The following is a 17211-nucleotide window of genomic DNA, read 5'->3' as shown; positions in this document are numbered from 1 at the left end:
AACAAACGAAAATGAAAATACAACAATCCAAACGCTTTGGGATGCAGCGAAGGCAGTCCTGAGAGGAAAATACATTGCAATCCAGGCCTATCTCAAGAAACAAGAAAAATCCCAAATACAAAATCTAACAGCACACCTAAAGGAAATAGAAGCAGAACAGCAAAGGCAGCCTAAACCCAGCAGAAGAAGGGAAATAATAAAGATCAGAGCAGAAATAAACAATATAGAATCTAAAAAAACTGTAGAGCAGATCAACGAAACCAAGAGTTGGTTTTTTGAAAAAATAAACAAAATTGACAAACCTCTAGCCAGGCTTCTCAAAAAGAAAAGGGAGATGACCCAAATAGATAAAATCATGAATGAAAATGGAATGATTACAACCAATCCCTCAGAGATACAAACAATTATCAGGGAATACTATGAAAAATTATATGCCAGCAAATTGGACAACCTGGAAGAAATGGACAAATTTCTAAACACCCACACTCTTCCAAAACTCAATCAGGAGGAAATAGAAAGCTTGAACAGACCCATAACCAGCGAAGAAATTGAATCGGTTATCAAAAATCTCCCAACAAATAAGAGTCCAGGACCAGATGGCTTCCCAGGGGAGTTCTACCAGACATTTAAAGCAGAGATAATACCTATCCTTCTCAAGCTATTCCAAGAAATAGAAAGGGAAGGAAAACTTCCAGACTCATTCTATGAAGCCAGTATTCCTTTGATTCCTAAACCAGACAGAGACCCAGTAAAAAAAGAGAACTACAGGCCAATATCCCTGATGAATATGGATGCAAACATTCTCAAAAAGATACTAGCAAATCGAATTCAATGGCATATAAAAAGAATTATTCACCATGATCAAGTGGGATTCATTCCTGGGATGCAGGGCTGGTTCAACATTCGCAAATCGATCAACGTGATACATCACATTAACAAAAAAAAAGAGAAGAACCATATGATGCTGTCAATCGATGCAGAAAAGGCCTTTGACAAAATCCAGCACCCTTTCTTAATAAAAACCCTTGAGAAAGTCGGGATAGAAGGAACATACTTAAAGATCATAAAGGCCATTTATGAAAAGCCCACAGCTAACATCATCCTCAACGGGGAAAAACTGAGAGCTTTTTCCCTGAGATCAGGAACACGACAGGGATGCCCACTCTCACCGCTGTTGTTTAATATAGTGCTGGAAGTTCTAGCATCAGCAATCAGACAACAAAAGGAAATCAAAGGCATCAAAATTGGCAAAGATGAAGTCAAGCTTTCGCTTTTTGCAGATGACATGATATTATACATGGAAAATCCGATAGACTCCACCAAAAGTCTGCTAGAACTGATACATGAATTCAGCAAAGTTGCAGGATACAAAATCAATGTGCAGAAATCAGTTGCATTCTTATACACTAACAATGAAGCAACAGAAAGACAAATGAAGAAACTGATCCCATTCACAATTGCACCAAGAAGCATAAAATACCTAGGAATAAATCTAACCAAAGATGTAAAAGATCTGTATGCTGAAAACTATAGAAAGCTTATGCAGGTAATTGAAGAAGATATAAAGAAATGGAAAGACATTCCCTGCTCATGGATTGGAAGAATAAATATTGTCAAAATGTCAATACTACCCAAAGCTATCTACACATTCAATGCAATCCCAATCAAAATTGCACCAGCATTCTTCTCGAAACTAGAACAAGCAATCCTAAAATTCATATGGAACCACAAAAGGCCCCGAATAGCCAAAGTAATTTTGAAGAAGAAGACCAAAGCAGGAGGCATCACAATCCCAGACTTTAGCCTCTACTACAAAGCTGTCATCATCAAGACAGCATGGTATTGGCATAAAAACAGACACATAGACCAATGGAATAGAATAGAAACCCCAGAACTAGACCCACAAACGTATGGCCAACTCATCTTTGACAAAGCAGGAAAGAACATCCAATGGAAAAAAGACAGTCTCTTTAACAAATGGTGCTGGGAGAACTGGACAGCAACATGCAGAAGGTTGAAACTAGACCACTTTCTCACACCATTCACAAAAATAAACTCAAAATGGATAAAGGACCTGAATGTGAGGCAGGAAACGATCAAAACCTTAGAGGAGAAAGCAGGAAAAGACCTCTCTGACCTCAGCCGTAGCAATCTCTTACTCGGCACTTCCCCAAAGGCAAGGGAATTAAAAGCAAAAGTGAATTCCTGGGACCTTATGAAGATAAAAAGCTTCTGCACAGCAAAGGAAACAACCAACAAAACTAAAAGGCAACCAACGGAATGGGAAAAGATATTTGCAAATGACATATCGGACAAAGGGCTAGTATCCAAAATCTATAAAGAGCTCATCAAACTCCACACCCGAAAAACAAAGAACCCAGTGAAGAAATGGGCAGAAAACATGAATAGACACTTCTCTAAAGAAGACATCCGGATGGCCAACAGGCACATGAAAAGATGTTCAACGTCGCTCCTTATCAGGGAAATACAAATCAAAACCACACTCAGATACCACCTCACGCCAGTCAGAGTGGCCAAAATGAAGAAATCAGGAGACTATAGATGCTGGAGAGGATGTGGAGAAACAGGAACCCTCTTGCACTGTTGGTGGGAATGCAAATTGGTGCCGCCGCTCTGGAAAGCAGTGTGGAGGTTCCTCAGAAAATTAAAAATAGACCTACCCTATGACCCAGCAATAGCACTGCTAGGAATTTATCCAAGGGATACAGGAGTACTGATGCATAGGGGCACCTGTACCCCAATGTTTATAGCGGCACTCTCAACAATAGCCAAATTATGGAAAGAGCCTAAATGTCCATCAACTGATGAATGGATAAAGAAATTGTGGTTTATATACACAATGGAATACTACGTGGCAATGAGAAAAAATGAAATATGGCCTTTTGTAGCAACATGGATGGAACTGGAGAGTGTGATGCTAAGTGAAATAAGCCATACAGAGAAAGACAGATACCATATGGTTTCACTCTTATGTGGATCCTGAGAAACATAACAGAAACCCATGGGGGAGGGGAAGGAAAAAAAAAAAAAGAGGTTAGAGTGGGAGAGAGCCAAAGCATTAGAGACTGTTAAAAACTTAGAACAAATTGAGGGTTGATGGGGGGTGGGAGGGAGGGCAGGGTGGGTGATGGGTATTGAGGAGGGCACCTTTTGGGATGAGCACTGGGTGTTGTATGGAAACCAATTTGACAGTAAATTTCATATATTAAAAAATAAAAAAAAAAAACTGAGAACAAATGAGGGTTGATGGGGGGTGGGAGGGAGGGGAGGGTGGGTGATGGGTATTGAGGAGGGCACCTTTTGGGATGAGCACTGGGTGTTGTATGGAAACCAATTTGACAATAAATTTCATATATTAAAAAAAAAAGAAGAGTTTATAATATTCTTCTCAAACTCTTCCAAAAAATCGAAATGAAAGGAAATTTCCAAACTAATCCTACAAATTCAGCATTATGCTGATTCAAAAGACAGACAAAAACTGCACTGAAAAGGAGATTTACATGCCAGTATCTCTGAAGAAAGTGGATATAATAATTTGCAACAAAATACTTCTTACTAGATACGTCTCCTGAGGCAAGGAAAACAAAAGCAAAAATGAGCAATTGGGACGTCATCAAGACAAAAAGCTTCTGCACAGAGAAGGAAAATTCAACAAAACTAAAAGGCAACTGATCGAATGGGAGAAGAAATTTGCAAATGACATATCTGATAAAGCATAGTATCCAAAAGTTATAAGGGACTTATCAAAGTCAACACCCAAAAAACAAATAATTCAGTTAAAAAATGGGAAGAAGACATGAATAGGCATTTTTCCAAAGAAGACATCCAGGTGGCCGACACATGAAAAAATGCTCAACATCACTCATCATTGGGGAAATACAAATCAAAGCTACAATGAGACAGCACCTCACACTTGTCAGAATGGCTAAAATTCACAACACAGGAAACAACAGATGTTGGTGAGGATGTGGAAAAAGGGGAATTGTCTTACATTGTTGGTGGGAATGTGAACTGGTGCAGTCATTCTGGAAAACAGTATGGAGGTTCCTCAAAACATTATAAATAGAACTACCCTATGACCCAGCAATTGCACTACTAAATATTTACCCAAAAGATACAAAAATACTGATTAAAAAGAGTATATGCACCCCAATGTTTATAGCAGCATTATCAACAATATCCAAGTTATGGAAAGAGCCCAAATGTCCATCGACTGATGAATGAGGAATGGACATATATATTTATATATTTATTTATTAAATTTATTATTTATTATTATAAATTTATTATTAAATATATAAATATATGATGGAATATTACTCAGCCATCAAAAAGAATGAAATCTTGCCATTTCAAATGACATGTATGGACCCAGAGTGTATTATGCTAATTGAAATAAGTCAGTTAGAGAAAGACAAATACCATATGATTTCACTCACACATGGAATTTATGATATGGTACAGATGGACATTGGGGAGAAACAAGGTAGCGGCAAACCATAAAACAGACTCTTCCTATAGAGAACAAACTGAGGGTTGCTAGATAGGAAGTGAGTGTGTGGATGTGTTAAATGGGTGATGGATATTAAGAAGGGCACTTGTGATAAGCACTAAGTGTTATATGTCAAGTGATGAATCACTAAACTCTACTGAAACTAGCATTATACTATATTTAAACTAACAGGGTTTTAATAAAAACTGGAAACAATCAATCAATCAATCAATCAATCATGGGGACATAAAGTACAACATGGCAATTATACTTAATAAATACTGTATTGCCAATTTGACAGTTGCTAATAGAGTAAATCTCAAAATTTTCATAAGAAAATTAATTATGTAAGTATGTATGGTGATAAATATTAAGTAGAATTATTGTGGTGATAATTTTGCAATATATACAAATATCAAATCATTATATTGTATACCTGAAACTAATATAATGTTGTATGTCAATTATACCTCATTTAAAAAAAAAAGACAGAAGGGCACCTGGGTGACTCATCAGTTAAGCATCTGACTTTGGCTCAGGTCATGATCTCATGGTTCATGTGTTCGAGCACCTTGTAGGGCTCTGTGCTGACAGCACAAAGCCTGCTTCAGATCCTCTGTCTTCCTCTCTCTCTCTGCCTCTCCTCTGCTCATGCTCCCTTTCAAAAATAGATGAATAAACATTTTTTAAAAATGACTGTGAACAAACAGCAAAAAAAGAGATAAATAACAACAACAACAACAATAATAATAATAATAACTGTTGGGAAGGAGGTGGTAGCCAAACCCTTGTGCACTGTCAGTGAAAATGCCAAATGGTACAGTGACTAACATTTTGGTGTTTCCTCAAAAAATTAAACAGAATTACTATGTGATCCAGCAATTCCACTTCTGGGTCTTACCAGAAAACTTGAAAGCAGGATCTTTAAGAGATATTTTTACACTCATGTTCATGGCAACATTATTGACAATAGCCAAAACGTGGAAGGAACTCTAATGTCCAATAACAGGTGAATGGATGAAAAAATTGTAGTATATACATATAATAGAATATTATTCAGCTTTTCAAAGGAAGGAAATTCTGACACATATTCACTTTTTAAAGGGAAGAAAATGCTGACACATGCTACAACATGAATAAAGTAATTCACAAAAAGAATAATATTGTATGATTATATATATATATATATATATATATATATATATATATATAAAGTAGTAGAGTAGTCAAACACATGCAAACAGGAAGTAGAATGGTGGTTGCCAGGGAATGGGAGCAGTGGTGAATGGGGAGTTGTTGCTTAAATGTTATAGCATCTCAGTTTGGCAAGATGAAGACTTGTGAAGATTGGTTGCATAATACCTAACACTCCGAGATTTACACTTTAAAATGATAAAGATGATTAAGATTTTTAAATAAAAAAACTTTACATTATGTGTATTTTGTCACAATAATTTTTTACATATTAAAAATGAAGCACTGATATATGGTACATCATGAATCTGAAACATATGTGAAAGAATCCTGATGCATAAAGACCGTATATTCTATGATTCCATTTATATGAAATTCCAGAATAGACAAAACCATTGAGATAGAAAATAAATTAGTCATTTCCAGGGGCTGGGGTAGCAAAGGATTGGAAGTGACTACTAATGGGTACGTGGGTTTCTTTTTGGAGTAATGAAAATGTTCTGAAATTGAATAGTGGTGATATATGCACAATTGTGTGAATATACTTAAACATGCCAAATTGCATGCTAAAAAAAGGTGAATTTATGGTATATGTATTAATTTTCAATAAAAAAAACTGAGAACAACCAAAGCGTCCACAAACATTCATCCATAGAAAATTAGCTAAATAAAATATGGAAAGTCCATATAATGGGATTGTGTGCAGTCATTAAAAAAAATTAACAATGAGAAGAACATATTATATGGAAAAATCAGCAAGCTATATGATTCAGTTAAAAAAAACACAACTAAGTACAAAAACTGTAACTATATGATCATCTTTGTGAAATAAAAAAAGAACACATATGCAAAATATGGATGCCATGACAGTGAGGATGGACGAGGCATAGGAGTAATTAGCGATATAGAAGACAAGATTATGGAAAATAATGAAGCTGAAAAGAAGTGGAAAACAAAAATCATGGCTTGCAAAGGCATATTATGGAATTCAGTGATATATTGATATGTACCAACTGTCCCAGTACATTAACAGCAAAAAAAAGGGGGCAAAAGTTTTACTTGAATAAATTTTAGCTGCAAACTTCCCCAATCTGGGGAAGGACACAGACATCAAAAACTAAGGAGCACAGAGAGCTTCCATTAAATCCAACAAAAGCCGACCATTACCAAGGGATATCATAGCCAAATTTAAAAAAATACACAGACGTTTGTAGCAACATGGATGGAACTGGAGAGTATTATGCTAAGGTGAAATAAGTCATACAGAGAAAGACAGATACCATATGTTTTCACTCTTATGTGGCTCCCGAGAAACTTAACAGAAGACCATGGGGGAGGGGATGGGGGGAAAAGTTATAGAGAGGGAAGGAGGCAAACCATAAGAGACTCTTAAAAACTGAGAATAAACTGAGGGTTGATGGGGGGTGGGAGGGGAAAGTGGGTGATGGGCACTGAGGAGGGCACCTGTTGGGATGAGCACTGGGTGTTGTATAGAAACCAATTTGACAATAAATTTCATATTAAAAAATACACAGAAAAATATAGAGAAGAAAAGAATCCTGAAAGCACCAAGGTGGGGGGGAGGCAGGAAACCTCCTTAACTTACAAGCGAAGACAGATTAGTTTCCAGCAGATGTGTTTGCAGAAACTTGGTAGGCCAGAAAGTAGAGGCAGGAAATTATTCAGCATGCTGAATGGGAAAAAAATGGAGTCAAGAATGCATTATCTAGTAAGGCTGTCATTCGGAATAGAAGCAGAGATAAAGAGTTTCCCAGAAAACAAAAACTAAAGGAGTTTGTGACCACTAAACCAGCCCTGTAAGAAATTTTAGGGGGGACTCTTAAGAGGAGGAAGAAAAAAAAAGACTAAAAGCAGCAAAAACTAGAAAGGACCAGGGAGCATTCCCAGAAACAAAAACCTCTACAGGTAACACAATGGCACTAAATTCATCTTTCAATAATCACTCCGAATTTAAATGGACTAAATGATCCAATCAAAAGACATATGGTATCACAATGGATAAAAAAGAAAAAACAAGATCCATCTATATGTGGCCTACAAGAGACTCATTTTAGGCTTAAAGACACCTGCAGATTGAAAGTGAGGGGATGGAGAACCATCTATCATGCCAATGAATGTCAAAAGAAAGCCTGAGTAGCCATACTTCTTTCAGACAAACTAGATTTGGTTTAACAAAGACTGTCTCAAGAGATTAAGAGGGCAATATAAAATAATTAAGGGGTCCATCCATTAAGATCTAAAAATTGTAAATGTTTATTCCCCCCCAATTGAGAGCACCCAAATATAAAAATCCATTAATAACAAACATAAAAGCCTCATTAATTATAATATCATAATAGTAGGGGATTTAACACACCAATTTACAGCAATGGACAGATTACCTAAGCAGAAAATCAACAAGGAAACAATGGCTTTGAATGACGCACTGGACTGAATGGAGTTAACAGATACATTCAGAACATTTCACCTGAAAGCAGCAGAATACACATGTTTTTCGAGTGAACATGGGACATTCTCCAGATTAGATCGCATACTGGGGCACAAATCAGCCCTCAACCAGTACAAAAATATCGAGATTATACCATGCAAATATTCATACCACAATGCTATGAATCTTGACATCAGCCACAGGAACAAATTTAAAAAAAAAAACCCACAAATACATGGAGGTAAAAGAACATCCCACCAAAGAATGAATAGGTTAACCAGGAAATTAAAGAAGAAAGAAAAAATACATGGAAGCAAATTAAAATCAAATCACGACAGTCTAAAACCTTTGCGATGCAGTAAAGGCAGTTCTAAGAGGAAAGCATATTACAATTCAGGCCTATCTCAAGAAGCAACAAGAGACTGAAATACACAACCTAACCTTACAACTACAGAAGCTAGAGAATGAACAGCAAATAAAGCCTAAAGCCAGCAGAAGAAGGGAAATCATAGAGTAGAGCAGAAATAATATAAGGGGGAAAAAAAACCCAGTAGAACAGATCAATGAAACTAACAGCTGGTTCTTTGAAAGAATAAAGAAAATTGATAAACCCCTAGCCAGACTTATCAAAAAGAAAAAAGACATAACCCAAATAGATAAAATCACAAATAAAGAGAAGAGATCACAAACAACACCACAGAAATATAAACAATTATAAGAGAATACTATGAAAAATTATATACCAATAAAATGGGCAATCTAGAAAAAATGGAGAAATTCCTAGAAACTACCAAAACTGAAACAGGAAGAAATAGAAAATTTGAACACACCCATAACCAGCAAAGTAATGGATTCAGTAATCAAAAATCTCCCAACAAACAAGAGTCCTGGACCAGACGGCTTTCCAGGGGAATTTTACCAGACATTTAAAGAAGAGTTAATACCTATTCTCAAACTGCTCTAAAAAATAGAAACGGAAGTTAAACTTCCAAACTTATCCTATGAAGCCAGCATTATGTTGATTCCAAAACCAAAGACCCCATCAGTATTCCTGATGAACATGGATGTAAGAATTCTCAGCATGTTAATACCAAATCATGTTCAAACGTACACTAAAAAAATATTCAGCATGATCAAGTGGGATTTATTCCTGGGCTTCAGGGCTAGTTTAATATGCACAAAATAATCAATGTGATACAACACATTAATAAAAGAAAGGATAATGACCATATGATCCTGTCAATAGTTACAGAAAAAGCATTTGACAAAATATAGCATCCATTTTAGGGTTTTTTTTAATGCTTATTTTTGACAGAAAGAGAGGCAGAGCATGAGCGGGGGAGGGGCAGAGAGAGGGAGACACAGAATCTGAAGCAGGCTCTAGGTTCTGAGCTGTCAGCACAGAGCCCGACGAAGGGCTTGAACTCACCACGATATCATGACCCCAGCCGAACTTGGATGCTCAACCGATTGAGCCACCCAGGCGCCCCGAGTTTTGTTGTTGTTGTTGTTTTTTAATTTGAATACAAGTTAGTTACCATGTAGTGTAGTATTTGTTCCAGGAATAGAATTTAGTGATTCATCACTTACATATAACACCCAGTGTTGATTCCAACAACTGTCATCTTTAATGCTGTTTACCCACTTAGCCCATCCCTCCACGCACTGACTCTCCACCAACTCTCATTTAGTTCTCTATATTTAAGAGTCTCTTATGGCTTGTCTCCTTCTCTTTTTTTATGTTATTTTATTTTTACTTCTATTTCCATATGTTCATCTGTTTGGTTTCATAAATTCCATATCCATTCTTGATAAAAAAAAAACTCAAAAAAGTAGGCATAGATGGAAAATACCTCAGTATCAAAAAGGCCATATCTGAAAGTTCCACAGCTAATATCATCCTCAATGGGGAAAAACTGAGTCTTTCACCTACAGTCAAGAACAAGACAAGGATATCCACTCTCACCATTATTATTTAACATAGTATTGAAAGTCTTAGCCTCAGCAATCAGACAACAAAAAGATTAAGATGCATACAAATCAGCAAGGGAGAATTCAAACTTTCACTAGCTGTAGATGATATGATACTCTATGTAGAAAAACCAAAAGACACCACCAAAAAGTTGCCAGAACTAATACATGAATTCAGGAAAGTTGCACATTATATAATCAATAGGCAAAAACCTGTTGAATTTCTATATACCAATAACCAAGCAATAGAAAAATAAATCAAGGAATGGATTTAATTTGTAATTTTACTAAAACCAATAAGATATTTAGGAATAAATCTAACTAAAGAGGTAAAGATCTGTACTCTGAAAACTATAGAATACTTACAACAAGAGAACACAAATAAATGGAAAAACGTTGTATGCTCATGGACTGGAAGAACAAACATTGTTAAAATGCCTATACTACCCAAAGCAATCTACACGTTTAATGCAATTCCTATCAAAATACCACCAGCCTTTTTCTCAGAGCTAGAACAAACAATCCTAAAACTTGTATGGAACCACAAAATACCCCAAAAAGCCAAAGCAATGCTGAAAGACATAAGCAAAACTGTATGCATCATGATTTCGGATTTCAAGCCATATTACAAAGCTGTAGTCAAGAAAACAGTATGACACTGGCACAAAAACAGACACATAGATCAATGGAACAGAATAGAAAACCCAGAAATGGACCCACAACTATATGGTCAACTAATGCTTGACAAAGCAGCAAAGAATAGCCAATGGAAAAAAGACAGTCTCTTCAATAAATGGTGTTCAGAAAACTGGTGACATGCAGAAGAAAGAACCTGGATCACTTTCTTACACCATACAGAAAAATAAATTCAAAATGGAGGAAAGACCTAAATGTGAGACAGGAAACCATTAAAATCCTGGAGGAAGACACAGGAAGCAACCTCTTTGACTTTGGATGGAGCAATTTCTTACTAGACACATCTCTGGCAGGAAGGAAAACAAAAGCAAACATGAAGTATTGGGAACTTCATCAAGATAAAAAGCTTCTGCACAGTGAAAGAAACAATCAACAAAATTAGAAGGCAGTCTACAAAATGGGGAAAAGATACCTGCAAGTGATATATCTGATAAAGGGTTAGTATCCAAAATCTAGAAAGAACTTATCCAATTAAAGACCAAAAAGCAAACAACCCAGTTAAGAAATGGGCAGAATACATGAATAGACATTTATGCAAAGAAGATATCCAGATAGCTAACAGACACATGAAAAGATGCTCAACACCAATCATCATCAGGGAAATGTAAATCAAAACCACAACAAGATACCACCTCACACCTGTCAGAATGGCTGAAACTAACAACACAAGAACCAACAGGTGCTGCTGAGGATGCAGAGAAAGGGGAACCCCTTTTCACTACTTGTGGGAATGCAAACTGGTGCAGCCAATTTGGAGAACAGAATGTAGGTTCCTTAGAAAACTGAAAATAGAATTACTCCAAAATCCAGCAAATGCACTATTAGGCCTTTATCCAAAGGATACAAAAATACAGATTTGAAGGGGTAAATGCACCTGAGTGTATATAGCAGCATTATCAAAAATACCCAAACTATGGAGAGAACCCAAATGTACATGGATTGAGAAATGGATAAAGAACATGTGGTGTTATATATATATATATATATATATATATATATATATATATATAATGGAATATTATATATATTATATATATAATGGAATATTATATATGTATAATGGAATATATATATGTATAATGGAATATTACTCGGCCATCAAAAAGAATGAAATCTTACCATTTGCAATGACATGGATGGAGCTAGAATGTATTAAGCTAAATGAAATAAATCAATCAGAGAAAGACAGATACCAAAGGATTTCACTCATATGTCAACCATAAGAAACAAAACAGATGAACGTATAGGAAGGAGCAGAAAAAGAAGAGAAGGAAAAAAGCCATAAGAGACTCTTAATGATAGAGAAAAAACAGGATTGATGAAAGGAGGAGAGTGGAAGATGGTCTATATGGGTGATGGCTATTAAAGAGCACACTTGTTGTCATTAACACTGGGTGTTGTATGTTAAGTGATGAATTAGTGAATTCTACTCCTGAAACCAAAATTGCACTGTATGCTAACTAATGTTTAAATAAAAAGAAAAAAAAAACTAAAAATAGAACTACTCTATGATCCAGAAATTGCACTATTTAGGTATTTACCCAAAGGATACAAAAATACAGATTCAAAACACCCCAGTGTTTATGGCAGTATTACCAACATAGCCAATCATATATATATATACATATATATATGTATATATATATATGATTTAATATTACTCAACCATCAAGAAAATAAAACCTTGCCCTATACAACGACATGGATAGATCTAAAATGTATTATGCTAAGCAAAATAAGTCAATCAGAAAGACAAATACCGTATGATTTCACTCATATGTGGAATTTAAGAAACAAAACAGATGAACAATGGAAGGGGGAAAAAAGAGAAGAGAGGGAAACAAACTACAAGGACTCTTAATGATGGAGAACAAACTGAGTGCTGATGGAACAAGGTGGATGGGAGATGGGTTAGATGGGTGATGGATATTAAGGAAGGCACTTGTGATGAGCACTGAGTGTTGAATGAATCACTGAGTTCTACTCCTGAAACCAATACTGTATGTTAACTAAAAAAAGTAAATAAAAATAGAAAAAATTAAGCCCCCCAAAACCCCTAAAATAAAACAAAATAAATTATACTTGTAAGTCTCTCTCCAAATCATTCTTATTTCTCAATTTATGAAAATGCTAGAAAAACTCCATGGCTCTTGTCCTTACATTGGTACTGAAAAACAATTAACAGAGAAGTCCTTTATATATTTTTTTAATTTAAAATGATACTTTATTTTTTTATTTATATGAAATTTATTGTCAAATTGGTTTCCATACAACACCCAGTGCTCATCCCAACAGGTGCCCTCCTCAATGCCCATCACCCACTTTCCCCTCCCTCCCCCATCAACCCTCAGTTTATTCTCAGTTTTTAAGAGTCTTATGGTTTGGCTCCCTCCCTCTGTAACTTTGTTTTTCCTTGCCCTCCCCCATGGTCTTCCGTTAAGTTTCTCAGGACCATATAAGAGTGAAACCATATGGTATCTTTCTCTGTATGGCTTATTTCACTTAGCATAACACTCTCCAGTTCCATCCACGTTGCTACAAAAGGCCATATTTCATTCTTTCTCATTGCCACGTAGTATTCCATTATGTATATAAACCACAATTTCTTTATCCATTCATCAGTGGATGGACATTTAGGCTCTTTCCATAATTTGGCTATTGTTGAGAGTGCTGCTATAAACATCGGGGTACACGTGCCCCTATGCATCAGCACGCCTGTATCCCTTGGGTAAATTCCTAGCAGTGCTATGGCTGGGTCATAGGGTAGATCTATTTTTAATTTCTTGAGGAACCTCTACACTGTTTTCCAGAGTGGCTGCACCAGTTTGCATTCCCACCAACAGTGCAAGAGGGTTCCCGTTTCTCCACATCCTCTCCAGCATCTATACTCTCTTGATTTGTTCATTTTAGCCACTCTGACTGGCGTGAGGTGATATCTCAGTGTGTCTTTTTTTTTAATGTTTTTATTTCATTTTTGAGAGACAGAGCATGAGCAGGGAAGGGACAGACAGAGAGGGAGACACAGAATCTGAAGCAGGCTCCAGGCTCTGAGCTGTCAGCACAGAGCCCAACGCAGGGCTCCAACTCAGGGACCATGAGATCATGACCTGAGCTGAAGTCAGACGCTTAACCGACTGAGCCATCCAGGCACCCCCCTCAGTGTGGTTTTGATTTGTAGTTCCCTGATGAGGAGCGATGTTCAGCATCTTTTCATGTGCCTGTTGGCCATCTGGATGTCTTCTTTAGAGAAGTGTCTATTCATGTTTTCTGCCCATTTCGTCAATGGATTATTTGCTTTTCGGGTGTGGAGTTTGGTGAGTTCTTTATAGATTTTGGATACTAGCCCTTTGTCTGATATGTCATTTGCAAATATCTTATCACATTCCGTTGGTGGCCTTTTAGATTTGTTGATTGTTTCCTTTGCAGTGCAGAAGCTTTTTATCTTCATGAGGTCCCAATAGTTCATTTTTGCTTTTAATTCCCTTGCCTTTGGAGATGTGTCAAGTAAGAAATTGCTGTGGCTGAGGTCAGAGAGGTTTTTTCTTGCTTTCTCCTTTAGGGTTTTGATTGTTTCCTGTCTCGCATTCAGATCCTTCATCCATTTTGCGTTTATCTTTGTGAATGGTGTTAAGAAAGTGGTCTAGTTTCATTCTTCTGCATGTTGCTGTCCAGTTCTCCCACCACCATTTGTTAAAGAGACTGTCTTTTTTTCCATTGGATATTCTTTCCTGCTTTGTCAAAGATTAGTTGGCCATACTTTTATGGGTCCAATTCTGTAGTCTCTATTCTATTCCATTCATCTATGTATCTGTTTTTGTGCCAATACTATGCTGTCTTGATGATTTCAACTTTGTAGTAGAGGCTAAAGTCTGGGATTGCGATGCCTCCCTCTTTGGTTCTCTTCTTCAACATTACTTTGGTTACTCGGGGTATTTTGTGGTTCCATACAAATTTTAGGATTGCTTGTTCTAGCTTCGAGAAGAATGCTGGTGCAATTTTGATTGGGATTGCACTGAATGTGTAGATAGCTTTGGGTAGTATTGACATTTTAACAATATTTATTGTTCCAATCCATGAGCACAGAATATTTTTCCATTTCTTTGTATCTTCTTCAATTTCCTTCATAAGCTTTCTATAGTTTTCAGCATACAGATCTTTTGCACCTTTGGTTAGGTTTATTCCTACGTATTTTATGCTTCTTTGTGCAATTGTGAATGGGATCAGTTTCTTTGTCTTTCTGTTTTTTCATTATTAGTGTATAAGAATGCAACTGATTTCTGTACATTGATTTTGTATCCTGCGACTTTGCTGAATTCATGTATCAGTTCTAGCAGACTTTGGGTGGAGTCTATCGGGTTTTCCATGTATAATATCATGTCATCTGCAAAAAGTGAAGCTTAGAGAAGTCCTTTATATTTGTACACGTAAGGGGAAATTTCTTGTCCTTGAGCTGAAAGTCAATTTCCAAAAGAAAACACTATTAATCAACCAACTCTCCAATTTAAAAAACCCTAAATGAAAACAGACCGTTATCATGCAGAGGTGGTTCAGTTTTGTTCTCTATTGTTATTTTTTGACTGAAGTATACTAGATATACATTATATTATTTTCAGCTGTACAACACAATATTTCAACATTTGTATGCATTGAAAAATGATCACCACAGTAAGTCTAGTTACTGTGTGTCACCATACAAAATTCCAAGTTTTTTTCTTATAATAGGAAACTTTATTATTTACTTTCTTAGCATATTTCAAATTTGCAATACGATATTATTCACTATATTCACTATGCTATATATCACAACCCCATGACCTATTTATTTTATAATTAAACATTTGTACCTCTTGATCCTCTTCACTCATTTTACTCACTGCCCAAATCCCTGCCTTTTGGCAACCACCAATCTATTCTCTGTATCTGTGAGTTTTGTTTTGCTTTGCTTTGTTCATTTTTTTGTTTACTCCACATGTAAATGAAATAATATGGTATTTGTCTTTCTCTGTCTTACTTCAGTTAGCATAATACCCTCTAGGTCCATCTGTATTGTCACAAATAGCAATATTTCATGTTTTTTCATGGTTGAGTCATATGCCTGTGTGTGTGTGTGTGTGTGTGTGTGTGTGTGTGTGTGTGTGTGAATGTACCACATCTTCTGTATCCACTTATCCATTGTTTTGGACACTTAGGTTGTTTCTATACCTTGGCTATTATGTGAATAATGTTGCAATGAACATGGGGTGTATATATCTTTTTGAATTATTATTTTTTATTTCGTTTGCATAAATACCCATAAGTGGAATTGCTGGATCATATGGTAGTTCTATTTTCAATTTTTTCAGGAACCTCCATACTGTTTTCCATAGTGATTGCACCAATTTACATTCCCACCAACAGTGCACAGGGGTTCTCTTTTCTACACATTCTCACCAACACTATGATCTTTTTGATCACAGCCATTCTAACAAGTGTGAGGGGACATCTCATTGTGGTTTTGATTTGCATTTCCCTGGTAATGACTGCTATTGACAATCTTTTCATGAGCCTATTGACCTTCTGCATGTCTTCTTTGGGAAAAAAAATCTATTCCTATCTTATGTCCATTTTTTAATCAGATTTTTTTTTGTTATTGAATTGTATGTGTTCTGTATATATTTTGGATATTGGCCCCTTACCAGGTATACAGTTTATAAATATTTTCTTCCATTAAGTATATTGCTTTTTTTATTTTGTTGACAGTTTCCTTTACTATGCAGAAGCTTCTTAGTTTGATGTAGTCCCATTTGCTTATTTTTGCTTTTTCTGCCATTGTCTTTGGAGCCAGATTTAAAAAAATATTGCCAAGAGTGATGTCAAGGAGCTTACCGTCTATATTTTCTTCTAGGATTTTTATGGTTTATGGTCTTACATTCAAGTCTTTAATCCATTTTGAGTGAATTTTTGTGTATGCTGGAAAACAGTGATCCAATTTCATTCTTTTTCACGTGGCTGTCTGCCCTGTTTTCTGAGCACCATTTATAGAAGAGACTGTCATTTCTCCTCTGTTGTTGTCTTTTGAGCACTTAAAATTATGAAACAAATTCAGATCTATAACACTTCTCAACTCTGGTTTGATAGCCCTTTAGCCTAACAGTGCCCTCTTCTGGTTTTATGATTCACATTCACCTATTTCATCTGTGTTAAAAACAAAACAAAACAAAACAAAACAAAACAAAACAAAAGCTTAAGTTGGAAAAAATGATGGGTAAATGTCATTTTGAAACCTAGCTGTAAAAGGCTTTGGTTTTCCATTTTAGCATAACAAAAACAAACAAAAATCCAGTTGGGAGTACAATGGTGGTTACCAAGGACTGGGGAAAGGGGAAAACGGGAAGGCACTGTTTAATGA

The sequence above is a fragment of the Panthera pardus genome, unplaced genomic scaffold, assembly GCF_024362965.1.
Source record: "Panthera pardus isolate Hobbes unplaced genomic scaffold, ASM2436296v1 HiC_scaffold_27, whole genome shotgun sequence".
Classification (NCBI taxonomy): Eukaryota; Metazoa; Chordata; class Mammalia; order Carnivora; family Felidae; genus Panthera; species Panthera pardus.
The sequence above is the reverse complement of the archived record's forward strand: the minus strand, read 5'-3'. Positions refer to the sequence as shown.